The sequence below is a fragment of the Zophobas morio genome, unplaced genomic scaffold, assembly GCF_036711695.1.
Source record: "Zophobas morio isolate AGI-343-1 ecotype UQ-CSIRO unplaced genomic scaffold, CSIRO_AGI_Zmor_V1 ptg000012l, whole genome shotgun sequence".
In the NCBI taxonomy this organism is placed as follows: domain Eukaryota; kingdom Metazoa; phylum Arthropoda; class Insecta; order Coleoptera; family Tenebrionidae; genus Zophobas; species Zophobas morio.
In genome coordinates this window covers 2,618,262-2,634,207 of record NW_026972117.1, presented here as the reverse complement: position 1 = coordinate 2,634,207, position 15,946 = coordinate 2,618,262, and the positions used below count along the sequence as shown (strand labels likewise).

At 29.6% G+C, this 15,946-nt stretch overlaps 1 protein-coding gene across 2 annotated transcripts in view; it reads right to left on the bottom strand.

Annotated features, from left to right (window-relative positions):
• LOC135127603 (facilitated trehalose transporter Tret1-like) overlaps positions 1-13,354 on the bottom strand; it is a 28,955-nt gene extending 15,601 nt beyond the window's left edge. Inside the window, exon 1 of one of the 2 annotated variants that reach the window (XM_064054098.1) lies at positions 13,264-13,354. The gene's annotated coding sequence lies outside the window, so the exon portion shown is untranslated. The remainder of the gene's footprint in view (positions 1-13,263) is intronic. The other variant, XM_064054100.1, reaches the window with a different exon arrangement.
• Between the last annotated feature and the right edge of the window lie 2,592 nt (positions 13,355-15,946).

Below are 15,946 nucleotides of genomic sequence, written 5' to 3'. Positions count from 1 at the left end.
TAAAACCTACAACGAGGCCAATCAGAACATGTAAAAATGGCATGTTCTATTTAAAAAAGTACACCTCAAAAACAGAACATTCTGTATAGTAAAAAATAGTTTTAGTTTATGATACTGAAAAAAGACCTATATACTTTTGGTTATTAACATTTTTCTGTCTCTCATATGTGATAACTTGGTAAGATATCAAGAACCGAGTGCTTAGTGGCTCATCCTGTATATATTTTTGTACTGTTTAGAATAATAACTATAACATCAAAATACCTAAATGCTTAAAACTTAATAGAGATATTAATTTATAATTTAATTGTTAAAAACTTGATAAAACTTGAGAAAATTTTAACATTTTGTCTAAAAATTTCGTCAAAAGTTTGAAATTTTCAAAAACTCATTTAGGAGTACAATTTAAAATTATCTTCAAATATACAAAGTGTTTCGAACAAAAATTACACCCCAAAGTTCTAGTTTTAAATGTAAAATGACATCGTTTCAAGCAAGAGCAAAAAACAAATTTTAAATTAAATGTTATACTTCAAAAACAAAACACTCTGTACAGTGGAAAATCGTTTTAATTTTTGGTACTGAAAGATCCATATAACTTTGGTCCTTAACTTTTTTTCTATCTCTAATATTTAATGAGATATCGAAAACGAAATGCTTAGTTGTTCACCCTGTATATAGTTTCTCTACTGTTTAGAATAATAACTATAACATCTAAGTACTGAAATGCTTAAACATAATAGAGATATTAATTTATAATCATTTAACTCTTAAAAATGTATTAAAACTTGAGAAAATTTTAACATTTTGCCTAAAATTTTGATAATCAAGGGTCAAAAGTTTGAAATTTTCAAAAAGCTTCTGAAAAGTTTTCATAATACAAAATATACACGGTGTTCCAACGGTTTGGCGCAACAATCCCATAGAACTTATTTAGAACTACAACTTAAAATTATCTTCAAATATACAAAGTGTTTCGGACAAAAATTACACCCAAAGTTGCAGTTTTAAATGTAAAATGACATCGTTTCAAGCAAGAGCAAAAAAACAAATTTTAAATTACTTTAATTATACTTCAAAAACAAAACACTCTGTATAGTGGAAAATAGTTCTAAATGTTGGTACTGAAAGATCCATATAACTTTGTCCTTAACTTTTTTTCTATCTCTAATATTTAATGAGATATCGAAAACGAAATGCTTAGTTATTCACCCCGTATATAGTTTCTCTACTGTTTAGAATAATAACTATAACATCTAAGTACTGAAAGGCTTAAACTTAATAGAGATATTAATTTATATTTATTTAACTCTTAAAAATTTCTTAAAACTTGAGAAAATTTTAATATTTTGCCTAAAATTTTGATAAATAAGCGTCAAAAGTTTAAAATTTTCAAAAAGCTTCTGAAAAGTTTTCATAACACAAAATATATATAGACTGTGTCCCAACGGTCTGGCGCAACAATTTCATAGAACTTATTTAGGACTACAATTTAAAATTATCTTCAGATATACAAAGTGTTTCGACAAAAATTACACCCAAAGTTGCAGTTTTAAATGTAAAATGACATTGTTTCAAGCAAGAGCAAAAAACAAATTTTAAATTAAATGTTATACTTCAAAAACAAAACACTCTGTATAGTGGACAATAGTTTTAATTTTTGGTACTGAAAGATCCATATAACTTTGTCCTTAACTTTTTTTCTATCTCTAATATTTAATGAGATATCGAAATGAAATGCTTAGTTGTTCACCCTGTATATAGTTTCTCTACTGTTTAGAATAATAACTATAACATCTAAGTACTGAAAGGCTTAAACTTAATAGAGATATTAATTTATATTTATTTAACTCTTAAAAATTTCTTAAAACTTGAGAAAATTTTAACATTTTGCCTAAAATTTTGATAAATAAGCGTCAAAAGTTTGAAATTTTCAAAAAGCTTCTGAAAAGTTTTCATAACACAAAATATATATACACTGTGTCCCAACGGTCTGGCGCAACAATTTCATAGACCTTATTTAGGACTACAATTTAAAATTATCTTCAGATATACAAAGTGTTTCGACAAAAATTACACCCAAAGTTGCAGTTTTAAATGTAAAATGACATCGTTTCAAGCAAGAGCAAAAAACAAATTTTAAATTAAATGTTATACTTCAAAAACAAAACACTCTGTATAGTGGAAAATAGTTTTAATTTTTGGTACTGAAAGATCCATATAACTTTGTCCTTAACTTTTTTTCTATCTCTAATATTTAATGTGATATCGAAAATGAAATGCTTAGTTGTTCACCCTGTAGGTATATAGTTTCTCCACTGTTTAGAATAATAACTAAAACATCAAACTAGCGAAATGCTTAAACTTAATAGAGATATTAATTTATGATTATTATTTAACTATTAAAAATTTCTTAAAACTTGAGAAAATTTTAACATTTTGCATAAAATTTTGATAAATAAGTGTCAAAAGTTTTGAAATTTTCAAAAAGCTTCTGAAAAGTTTTCATAACACAAAATATATATACACGGTGTCCCAACGGTCTGGCGCAACAATTCCATAGAACTTATTTAGGACTACAATTTAAAATTATCTTCAGATATACAAAGTGTTTCGATCAAAAATAACACCCCAAAGTTGCAGTTTTAAACATAAAATGATTTCGTTTCAAGCAAGAGCAAAAAAAAACAAATTTTAAATTAAATGTTAAACCTCAAAAACAAAACACTCTGTATAGTGGAAAATAGTTTTAATTTTTGGTACTGAAAGATCCATATAACTTTGGTCCTTAACTTTTTTATATCTCTAATATTTAACGAGATATCGAAGACGAAGTGCTTAGTTGTTCACCCTGTATGTATTTTCTCTACTGTTTAGAATAATACCTATAACATCTAACTACTGAAATGTTTAAACTTAATAGAGATATTAATTTATGATTATTTAACTGTTAAAAATTTCTTAAAACTTGAGAAAATTTTAACATTTTGCTTAAAATTTTGATAAATAAGCGTCAAAAGTTTGAAATGGTCAAAAAGTTTCTGAAAATTTTTTATAATTTAATATATACACGGTGTCCAAACGATCTGGAGACACAATCCCATAGAACTCATTTAGAACTACAATTTAAAATTATCTTCAGATATACAAAGTGTTTCGACCAAAAATAACACCCCAGAGTTGCAATTTTTGAATGTAAAATGACATCGTTTCGAGCAAGAGCAAAATAAACAAATTTTAAATTAAATATTATACCTCAAAAACAGAACACTCTGTATAGTTGAAAATAGTTTTAATTCATGGTACTGAAAGATCCATATAACTTTGGTCCTTAACTTTTTTTCTATCACTAATATTTAATGAGATATTGAAGACCGAGTGCTTAGTGGTTCACACTGTACATATTTTTTCTGCTGTTTTAATAGAACTATTAGTTAATAGTTTTACTATAAAAAATTTAACAAAACTTCCCTAAAATTTTGAAAATCAAGGGTCAAAAATATTTAAAAAGCTCCCGAAAAGTTTTCAGAACTCAAAATATACACGGTGTCCAAACGATCTAGAGAAACAATCCCATAGAATTCATTTACAACTACAATTTCAAATTATCTTCAAATATACACAGTGTTCCGTTCAAAAATTATACCCCAAAAGTCCATTTTTAAACGTAAAATGATGTTGTTTTAAGTAATAGGAAAAAAACAAATTTTAAACTTGTTACGGGTACTTTTATGTTTTCTCGACGTTTCATGACACCTAGAGAACGAAAAAATAGATCCCCGTTTCCGTCTATCTGTTGGAGCGATTGTTGTCAAATTTTATATGTATCATCCCATCAACAATGTGTTGACGCGTCATTTGTATATCTGTGGTTTATGAACGCGTTCATATTTTTAGAATGACTTATACAAGGTGACTCAAAAGATTCACAGTTGCAAACTCGTACAGATTTATAATTTTTTTTATTTTTAGCTTGTAATTTATTTTATTTTTCTATCGTATTTTAGTACAACTAAGAACTGAAATTTTATTCAATAATTTATTTCTGACTTGTCTTAAATTACACGCATACAAATTTTAAAGTAAACAAAGAAATAAATAAATCTTCATTTTTTCCTCCGAAAACTCTTCGCCCGACTCTCCAGCATCCGGGTTCCCAAAAAAACCTGTAGCCATTATTTAACCAGGTCGCAAAAAAATTTTTGTCAGCGGGATACCGCTACGCTCCGACCTTTATCCCGTGATAGCATTTCCATGTGTCGGTGTTCAGATCTCTATCTCTAATGAGTTAGTTCTGAAATTCGTAGCGCACACTTTCGATTTTGTGGTCCATTTGTAAAACACGGCGGTACCGTTACGGTACTCCGCCCAAAACGAACCCCATTAAAGCAACGGGTCGGTAGCAATTAAAAACAAAAGTCATGCGTGTGCAAATTTAAATGAGATTCATTGTATATTATAACTTACAATTACTTGCAATAGTGATAATGTTGCGTAGCGGTACCACGCCCCGATTGCGAATAATCGCCTATAAATTATGTTGCCAAGAGGTCTAATAGGAACCTATGTTCCGACACTTTCTCACCGGCCACTAAATCTCGACGATTGTTAACAGAATAGGTTTTCTACTCGAATGTGGTACACATGCCGAAGGAGTGATAATCGCTGCTCGATAATGATTAATTTGAAACTTGTTCCAGAATATTTAACTTAGCAAAATTTTGAGTCGACGTCATCACCAAATCGTTGCAAGCTTTGTTCACCTTTTGATTTACACGTTCTGATCCACACATCTATCCAATTAGTACCCGATATTTTTACGGTAACTCATAATTTATAGTTCCAGCCTGAAGGCGTTGATTTTAATAAACGAAACGTCACACGCGTAATATAATATGTAAATGATGTTTTCTTTTCGGTAGTTTTCAATAACGGGCCAATTTGTGCCCATGTGTTTTTCAACCTGAAACCATTCATTTTGTCTAATGCATTATTTAGACGCGTGGATAAAAAACCAGATTCAAATTAAATTCGGACGAAACAAAAAGTGGACCTTATTTGTGTATGCGGCAGGTGTCAATTGCGACTTCGTCGGTACCACCTTTGGTACAGTTATTAGTGTCGGATTGTTCGGAGAAAATGGGTCAGACGCGTGTGTTTTCTTTACGTAATGATAGGCACGAGGGGACATCTGTTGCGGCTTTGGACGGAAAGGTACGAGACGTACCTGTGGTGGCAGAATTGGGGTTATCTGGTGCCGAACGCACTTGAGAGCGAGCCAAAATCATGCACTTATCGGTTATCTGCATGGGAATTTTGGGTTTGAGGTTGTGTGAAGTCGCATCCAGATAACAGTTATAAATAATTAGATAATACAAATCTGATGATCTAGATTATTTATTTCATTGAATTAACGAACTGAATTTTTTTTAACACTGTATAGGTTTTTTTTAGTGTTTCCGAAAATATCCAAATCAAAATTTACATTATTATAGACTTTTAAATGATTTTATTTTATTTCCTTTTAAGAAAGGTGTTTGTGAAATTGAGAATTTTGATGAAAATTTTGTAAAAAAAATAAATGCAGGGATTTTTTTAAGTGAATCTGAAAAACCGAAAAATTGCAAAATCAAAAAATGTTAAGATTAAAATATCAAAAATCTAAAATTGTGAATTTTGTAAAACTGTAAAACTGCAAGATCGAAAAATCGTGGAAAATCTTAAATTAAAGAAACTAAAATTTCAAAAATTAACGTCTAAAAATTCGAACGTTGCAAAATGAAATATTGAAAAATCTGACCTTTTAATTTTTCCAGTTTTCAAATTTAAATTCTCAGTATTTCAATTTTTCAACTTTTCAATTTTTCGATTTTTCCATTTTCAATATTCCGACCTTTAAACTATCAATTGCTCAATTCTTCATTCTTTCATTTTTTGATTTATATAATTTCTCGATTTTTCGATTTTTCAGTTTTCTAATTTCTCATTATTTCGATTTTTCAATTTTTCCAGTTGCAATTTTTGGTTCTAGTTTTACAATTTTACAATTTTTCGATTTTTCAATATTTAGAGTTTTTAGTTTTTCAGTTGTGTAATTTAAAATAAAGAAAGGAAAATTTCTAAAGTCGAAAACTGAAAAATTCGAGAGTAGTAAAATTGGAATATTGAAAATTGAATTTTGAAATTAAGATGAATTGAAAACGCGAAAAAGTTTAAAATTAGACAATTAAAATTCTAGAAACTGCAAAATCGAACTTTTAATTTTTTTAGTTTTCAAACTTAATTTTCAGTATTTCAATTTTTCTAGTTTCCAATTTTTGAATTTTTGAATTTTTGAATTTTTCGATTTTTAAGCTTCATGATTTTTCGATTTTTTCATTTTCAATATTCAAACTTTTAAACTTTCAGTTGCTCAGTTCTTCAGTTTATCAGTTTTTTATTTTTATAATTCTTCGATTTTTCAATTTTCTAATTTCTCATTATTTCGATTTTTCAATTTTTCGATTTGCAATTTTTGGTTCTTAGAATTCAGTTACTCAAAAATATCTGACTGCGATTACATTTTAGGCGTTAAAGTACCACGTGATCGACTCTACGCCAATCAGATGTCGTTAAACGCCTCGTTAATTGCGTGATTAACTTAATAAATAAAAAATATTCTATAAACCGGTCTTTAGTTTTACAATTTTACAATTTTACAATTTTTCGATTTTTCAATTTTAGAGTTTTAATTTTTTCAATTTTTCAGTTTTTCACTTGTGTAATTTTTCGATTTTTTTAATGTTCTGAAGTTTCAGTTTTTCAGTTGTGTATTTTAAATTAAAGAAAGGAAAATTTCAAAAAACGAAATTTGAAAAATTCGAGCGTTGCAAAATTGAAATGTAGAAGATTTAACTTTGAAGACAAATTGAAAACGCAAAAAATTAAAAAATCAGGCAATTAAAATTCTAGAAACTGCAAAATCATGGTTTTAATTGTTCTAGTTTTCAAATTTAAATTTTCAGTTTTTGAATTTTTCAATTTTTCAATTTTTTGATTTTTGAATTTTTCCATTTTCAAATTTTACGATTTTTCGATTTTTCCATTTTCAATATTCCGACTTTTAAACTATCAATTGCCCAATTCTTCAGTCTTCCATTTTTTGATTTATATAATTTTTTGATTTTTCGATTTTTCAGTTTTCTAGTTTCTCATTTCGATTTTTCAATTTTTTCAGTTGCAATTTTTGGTTCTTAGTTTTACAGTTTTACAATTTTTCGATTTTTCGATATTTCGAGTTTTAATGTTTCAATTTTTTAGTTTTTCAGTTGCGTAATTTAAATTAAAGAAAGGAAAATTTCTAAAGTCGAAAACTGAAAAATTCGAGAATTGCAAAATTGAAACATTGAAAATTTAATTTTGAAATTAAGATAAATTGAAAACGCGAAACATTTTAAAATTAGGCAATTCAAATTCTAGAAACTGCAAAATCGAACTTTTAATTTTTCTAGTTTTCAAACTTAAATTTTCAGTATTTCAATTTTTCAACTTTCAAATTTTTGAATTTTTCGATTTTTCCATTTTCAATATTGAAACTTTTAAACTTTCAGTTGCTCAATTCTTCAGCTTATCAGTTTTTGATTTTTATAATTTTTCGATTTTTCAATTTTCTAATCTCTCATTATTTCGATTTTTCAATTTTTCGATTAGCAAATTTTGGTTCTTAGAACTCAGCTATCCAAAAATATTTGACTACGATTAAATTTTCAATGAGGCGTTAAATTTTTCGATTTTTCAAAAAAATTAGAGTTTTAATTTTTCAATTTTTCAGTTTTCCAGTTGTGTAATTTTTCAATTTTAAGTTCTTCAATTTTCAATTTTTCAGTTTTACTAAAATTTCGATTTTACGATTTTCAATATTACGACTTTGCAACTTTTCGATTTTTTTAATGTTCCGAGGTTTCAGTTTTTCAATTGTGTAATTTAAATTAAAGAAAGGAAAATTTCAAAAAACGAAAAATTGAAAAATTCGAGCGTTGCAAAATTGAAATATTGAAAATTTAACTTTGAAGATAAATTGAAAATGCGAAAAATTTAAAAATTAGGCAGTTAAAATTCTAGAAACTGCAAAATCGTGGTTTTAATTTTTCTAGTTTTCAAATTTAATTTTTCAGTTTTTTAATTTTTCCATTTTCAATATTCAGACTTTTAAACTTTTAAAGTTTTTTAGTTTTTGACTTTTATCATTTTTCGATTTTTCAATTTTTCGATTTGCAATTTTTTGGTTCTTAGAACCAGTTTACAGGAACTCAGTTACTCGTAAATATTTGACTGCGATTAAATTTTCAATGAGGCGTTGAAGTACCACGTGATGGACTCTACGCCAATCAGACGTCGCTAAACGCGTCGTTAATTGTGGGATTAACTTAATAAATTAAAAATAAACCGACCCTTAGTTTTACAATTTTACAATATTTCGATTTTGCAATATTTAGAGTTTTAATTTTTCAATTTTTCAATTTTAAATTTTTCAGTTTTTCTAAAATTTCGATTTTACGATTTTCAGTTTTACGACTACACAATTTTTCGATTTTTTAAATGTTCCGAGGTTTCAGTTTTTCAATTGTATAATTTAAATTAAAAAAAGGAAAATTTCAAAAAACGAAAAATTGAAAAATTCGAACCTTGCAAAATTGAAATATTGAAAATTTAACTTTGAAATTCAGAAAAACTGAAAACGCGAAAAATTTAAAAATTAGGAAATTAAAATTCTAGAAACTGAAAAATCGAGCTTTTAATTTTTATAGTTTTCGAATTTAAATTTTCAGTATTTTGATTTTTCAACTTTTGAATTTTTCAGTTTTTTGATTTTTAATTTTTCGATTTTTAAGTTTCACGATTTTTCCACTTTTCCATTTTCAATATTCAGACTTTTAAACTTTTGAAGTTTATCAGTTTTTGACTTTTATCATTTTTCGATTTTTGGATTTTCTAATTTCTCATTATTTCGATTTTTCAATTTTTCGATTTGCAATTTTTTGGGTTTTTGAGCCAGTTTACAGAAACTCAGTTACTCGTAAATATTTGATTGCGATTAAATTTTCAATGAGGCATTAAAGTACCACGTGATGGACTCTACGCCAATCAGACGTCGCTAAACGCCTCGTTAATTGTGTGATTAACTTTATAAATAAAAAATATTCTATAAACCGGCCCTTAGTTTTACAATTTTACAATTTTTCGATTTTTCAATATTTAGAGTTTTAATTTTTCGATTTTTCAGTTTTTCAATTTGAAATTTTTCAGTTTTTCTAAAATTTCGATTTTACGATTTTCAGTTTTACGACTTTAGAATTTTTATATTTTTTTAATGTTCCGAGGTTTCAGTTTTTCAATTACATAATTTAAATTAAAGAAAGGGAAATTTCAAAAAACGAAAAATTTAAAAATTCGAGCGTTGCAAATTCGAAATATTGAAAATTTAATTTTGAAATTAAGAAAAATTGAAAAGGCGAAAAATTAGAAATTAGGAAATTAAAATTCTAGAAATTGAAAAATCGAGCTTTTAATTTTTATAGTTTTCAAATATAAATGTTCAATATTTTGATTTTTTAACTTTCGAATTTTTTAGTTTTTTGATTTTTGAATTTTTCGATTTTTAAGTTTCACGATTTTTCCACTTTTCCATTTTCAATATTCAGAGTTTTAAACTTTCAATTGCTCAATTCTTCAGTTTTTGATTTTTATAATTTTTCGATTTTTCGATTTTTCACTTGTGTAATTTAAATTAAAGAAACGAAAATTTTAAAAATCGAAAAATTTAAAAATTCGAGCATTACAAAAGTGAAATATTGAAAATTTATCTTTGAAATTAGGAAAAATTGAAAACGCGAAAAATTTAAAAATTAGAAAATTAAAATTCTAGAAACTGAAAAATCCAGCTTTTAGTTTTTATTGTTTTCAAATTTAAATTTTCAATATTTCGATTTTCAACGTTTAATTTTTCTATTTTTGGATTTTTGAATTTTTCGATTTTTAAGTTTCACGATTTTTCAATTCTTCCATTTTCAGTACTCATACTTTTAAGCTTTCAGTTGCTCAATTCTTCAGTTTTTCAGTTTTTGATTTTTCGATTTTTCAATTTTTCGATTTGCAATTGTCGGTTCTTAGAGCCAGTTTTGCAAAAATTCAGTTACATATTTAATTGCGATTAAATTTTTAATAAAGCGTTAAAGTACCACGTGACTCTAGGCCAATCAGACTTCCCTAAATGCCTCATTAAATACTTGATTAACTTAATATCAATTAAAATATTCTATAAACCGGCCCTCAGTTTTACAATTTGACAATTTTTCAATATTTAGAGTTTTAATTTTTCAATTTTGAGATTTTTCAATTTTAAGTTCAATTTTCAAATTTTTCAGTTTTTCTAAAATTTCGATTTTACTATTTTGCAATGTACCTACTTATTATAATATGTATTCAGATTTTTAGTTTTTAGACTTTTCAATTTTTCGATTATGATTTTTCAGTTTACGACTTTTTCAATTTTTTCAGTGTTCCGATTTTTCAGTTTACCCGAATTTTTATTTTCTTAATTTTCAGTCCTTTTCGTCCTAATTTTTTTGTGATTTCAAATTTAACTGTTCAATATTTCGATTTTCCAGCTTTTGAATTTTTCACTTGTTCAATTCTTCATTTTTTCAGTTTTTAGATTTTCTACAAAATGAATAAGAGTCCTAATTGTCAGTGTTTTCATATTTTTTAAATGTATTTTATAATATTGTCGAACATATTTCTAAATAAACTTTATTTTCAAATCAAATTTGTTGGAGTATACCTTAATTTTTTTTTAGGAATTATTATTAAGACACAATTTAGAAAAAATTTCGGTAAATCTGTTAAGATGAAACACCCTGTATATATTTTCTATTTTGTACCAGTTACTTTAGGAATAAAAATACTTCTTAATAAGTTTAGAGTAGTAATGTTAAATTTTTACATCTGGCGAGAGGCTAATTTCATGTTTTCTTGACGTTTCATGACCCACAGACTAAGAAAAAGTAGATCCCCGTTTCCGTCTGTTGTCTGCAGCTTGAAAATTAAAAAAATAAAGCAAGAAATCACGAATAAATTATTTGAATTGAAAAAAAAATGTCAAAAATTCAAACAGTAGCTAAATATACGAAAATTCTGACTTCTAAAGTAGACAATCCAATTGTGTCCCCAAAAATAAAGACGCTGCATACATCTGCCACCCCCTATATTCCATCAATAATGCACACACCTCAATCTAAACTTTTCACCCTGTATGCATCCAAACAAGCCCTCTAAAATTTAATCAACAGCGGTCTTCGCTCTTTGGCCTCTGCGGCAATCTTTTATTAAAGTCGTTATTGACTTCGAAAGTTTGTAAAACAACCAAAATAATCGTTACGTTCATCCCGGCAGGTTTTTAGCGCCTCGGAACTCGCCTTCCGGCTTTTCGAGCTTTATAATATCGCGAAAAGTATCCGAAACGAGGGGAAATAAAGCATCCGACGTCTTATTATAATGCCGTCCATGTTTTCGCACCCTCTTTCCGACTAGTCCCCGCTCGAAAAATTTAAATAGTAATCTGCACCGTGTGACATACTGACAAGTCATTGAAAAACGGTTTGAATAATTTTCCCATTACGAAAAAAATTGTCCGTTTTCCCAAAAACCAAAACTTTCGACAGTAAGTCGTCCATCACGTGGAATTTTTCCGAAAACAAAAAACGTGAAAGTCCCAGGTCGGTCGGTCAAATTCCTAAAACGAAAAGATGCAATTGACGTCATAGATCCGACGATTATCACCAAACTAAAATTTATTGGTTCAGCTCTCGTTCGATTTATTGTTATAGCCACTAGTTTGTATCGGAATAACGGATTTTGTCCACTCTTAAAAAACGATCATTACTTATTCCACCTTGTTAAAACTAATCCGATCGGTTAGGTAGATTTTTTTTGGTATGGCCTGTCACCAAATCGTAACATAGATGGCTAGTTAGATTTGCAAATGCGATAGATTTTAACAGAGGAATTTTCGCCCACTCGCCAGAAATAATGGCCGGCGACTTTCTTCTCTTTATATGCAAATGAGGAGGTTTGTTTAATGTCAAGTGCACGGTTTAACTCATTGTCAAGTCCGTTTTTGACTACGACGGTTGTTTGATTTTTGACAATCCGATTAAAAATTGCTTTCGTCAAAAAAACTCATCAGATTTCAGGTTGTTATTCACTTTTATTTTTTACAAGCGATTGGACTATTAATAAAATTCGTTTATTAATTAAAGTCGTTTGGAACAAATCTGTTTCAATAAAGGAAGATATTTCATTTAAATAATTAGTAGTTCGAAGATTAATTATCTCGCCATTTCTAATTCCAATTTGAAAAAAAATCAAATTTTATTACATAACTCCTAACATTCTAAAACACCAATCCGTGTTTAATAAAACTATCAAGATTGATTTTGGAACAAACAAGTCCTGTAATTATTGCGCTAAAAATTTTAAAGTTCAAAACAAATTGTTTTTTTGGAAACTTCAAATATATCATTATGCACAAAATAATCAAAAGTCCGAAAATACTGAACTTTCCGTAAATATTTTGAATATCTCAGCAACAAATAATTCTCGGAAAATTAATAATAAATATTACCCACAAATGTCGTAGTATTCCGACTCAAAGTGAATTAAACTCTTTAATGAGTGGCGTAAAACTTTTAATATTTTGTCGGAACTTTAAACACGTATGAAAACACTGAAACGTAATAAAACAAATAGTGTTTATAACCTTCAGTACTATTTGCGACTGTTAAGTAACGATATTTTCTTTGTGCGGCCTTTAAGTGCGTCAGTCGTAAAAACAAATCCAGAAAATTGGTCAATTCTCGAAGACAAACTTAAAACTTCGAAATATTTATCCAGAGAATCGCGATTTACAAAATCAGCGCGAAAGTCACTCAATTTTAATATAAAATTTAACCCCGACATTCTAAAATTTATTTCGGAAAAATGTTATTATTCTGTTTACATTTCCCGCCACCCGCTGAAGTAACAATAAATAAAAAAGTACGCCAAAGTAAGCAACTAATAAATCTTCCGAATAATTTATCGATCCGTTAAAAATGATTCGGAAAACCTATCCACTGTCAACGAAATCAAACCTGTTGGTCGTAACCCGAACGCAGTATCGACAGATCGCTGGCAAGTTACACTCTAAAAATACTCTAAACAGATATAAATACACCAATAACATACCCACTGCAATCGGTGTAAATTCGCAATAATAGAGTACCGCCAAGTCTGCTTTAATGTTTAAACATCGACCAGATCGACATGCCGGTCCGCCATCTTTTCAAATAAATAATTTTCTGGAAGAGGCAGGGCGCAAGTGCAAGTGGCGCAATGAAGGGCAGCAGAAATCCCTTGTTGGTGAATAAATGAGTGGAAGGCTGATTAATTCCACTCGAGGGGGCTGCTCGGGGTCGAGTTAACAAAAATTGCTTATTCATATTTACCGGAGAGGCGGCGGCGGCGGCCTTCGGGGGTTTTATTTTCGACCTTTTTATGTGTCGTTCGAAGGTTCCAGAAGTTTGGGTCGTGACGCAGAGCTATTTGTTGAGCGTTTTGGGCAGTTGAGAAGTTTGACGAGAATTTTGAAGTAAAAACACTATTCTTCAGTTTTTCAGTTTTTAATTTTTTGATTGTTTGACATTTTAATTTTTCATTTTTCAATTTGGAATTTTTCAATTTTTCGAATTTTTAAAATTGTGAAAAAATTCAGGGACGTAGATCTCAACGTGCTGATTCCAAAAATATAACCTGTTGATGGTCGCGGAGCGACATTTTCGAAAGAATCTGTACGAAATTGCGAATTTTTCAAAATTTCAAAAATTTCGATATTTCAAGCGTCGATTCTGGAGAAACGGCGGCAGCTATCAAAGAATCGAGACCGGAAGTGAGTTCTAGGGCTCGAAATATACAAGAAAATGTATTCAGTTAGGTTTCGAAAATGTCAAAATTTGGTCGATAATTGAAGAAGGGGGGACCATTGGAAAAATTTCAATTTTAAAAACACTCGTCTAAAAATTGTGAAAAAATTCAGGGACGTAGATTTCGACGTGCTGATTCCAAAAATATAACTTGTTGATGGTCGCGGAGCGACATTTTCGAAAGAATCTGTACGAAATTGCGAATTTTTCAAAATTTCAAAAATTTCGATATTTCAACCGCCGATTTTGGAGAAACGGTTGCAGCTATCAAAGAATCGAGGCCGGAAGTGAGTTCTAGGGCTCGAAACCTACCATTAAATGTTTTCAGTTAGGTTTCGAAAATGTCAAAATTTGGCCGAAAATTGAAGAAGGAAAAATTTCAATTTTAAAAAAAGTCGTCTAAAAATTATGAAAAAATTCAGGGACGTAGATCTCGACGTGCTGATTCCAAAAATATAGCCTGTTGATGGTCGCGGAGCGACATTTTCGAGCATCGATTCGAAATTGCGAATTTTTCGAAATTTCAAAAATTTCGATATTTCAACCGCCGATTCTGGAGAAACGCTTGCCGCTAACAAAAAATCGAGGCCGGAAGTGAGTTCTAGGGCTCGAAATCTACAAGGAAATGTGTTCAGTTAGGTTTCGAAAATGTCAAAATTTGGCCGAAATGTGAAGAAGGGGGGACCATTGGAAAAATTTCAATTTTAAAAAAGTCGTCTAAAAATTGTGAAAAAATTCAGGGACGTAGATCTCGACGTGCTGATTCCAAAAATGTAGCCTGTTGATGGTCGCGGAGCGACATTTTCGAAAGAATCGATACGAAATGGCGAATTTTTCGAAATTTCAAAAATGTCGATATTTCAACAGCCGATTCTGGAGAAACGGTTGCGCTATCAAAAAATCGAGGCCGGAAGTGAGTTCTAGGGCTCGAAATCTACAAGAAAATGTGCTCAGTTAGGTTTCGAAAATGTCAAAATTTGGCCGAAATTTGAAGAAGGGGGGACCATTGGAAAAATTTCAGTTTTAAAAAAGTCGTCTAAAAATTGTGAAAAAATTCAGGGACGTAGATCTCGACGTGCTGATTCCAAAAATGTAGCCTGTTGATGGTCGCGGAGCGACATTTTCGAAAGAATCGATACGAAATGGCGAATTTTTCGAAATTTCAAAAATTTCGATATTACAATCGCCGATTCTGGAGAAACGCTTGCCGCTATCAAAAAATCGAGGCCGGAAGTGAGTTCTAGGGCTCGAAATCTACAAGGAAATGTGTTCAGTTAGGTTTCGAAAATGTCAAAATTTTTCCAAAATTTGAAGAAGGGGGGACCATTGGAAAAATTTCAATTTTAAAAAAGTCGTCTAAAAATTGTGAAAAAATTCAGGGACGTAGATCTCGACGTGCTGATTCCAAAAATGTAGCCTGTTGATGGTCGCGGAGCGACATTTTCGAAAGAATCGATCCGAAATGGCGAATTTTTCGAAATTTCAAAAATTTCGATATTTCAATCGCCGATTCTGGAGAAACGCTTGCCGCTATCAAAAAATCGAGGCCGGAAGTGAGTTCTAGGGCTTGAAATCTACAAGAAAATGTGTTCAGTTAGGTTTCGAAAATGTCAAAATTTGGCCGAAATTTGAAGAAGGGGGGACCATTGGAAAAATTTCAGTTTTAAAAAAGTCGTCTAAAAATTGTGAAAAAATTCAGGGACGTAGATCTCGACGTGCTGATTCCAAAAATATATCCTGTTGATGTTCGCGCAGCGACATTTCCGAAAGAATCGATACGAAATTGCGAATTTTTCGAAATTTCAAAATTTTCGATATTTCAACCGCCGATTCTGGAGAAACGCTTGCCGCTAACAAAAAATCGAGGCCGGAAGTGAGTTCTAGGGCTCGAAATCTACAAGGAAATGTGTTCAGTTAGGTTTCGAAAATGTCAAAATTTGGCCGAAATG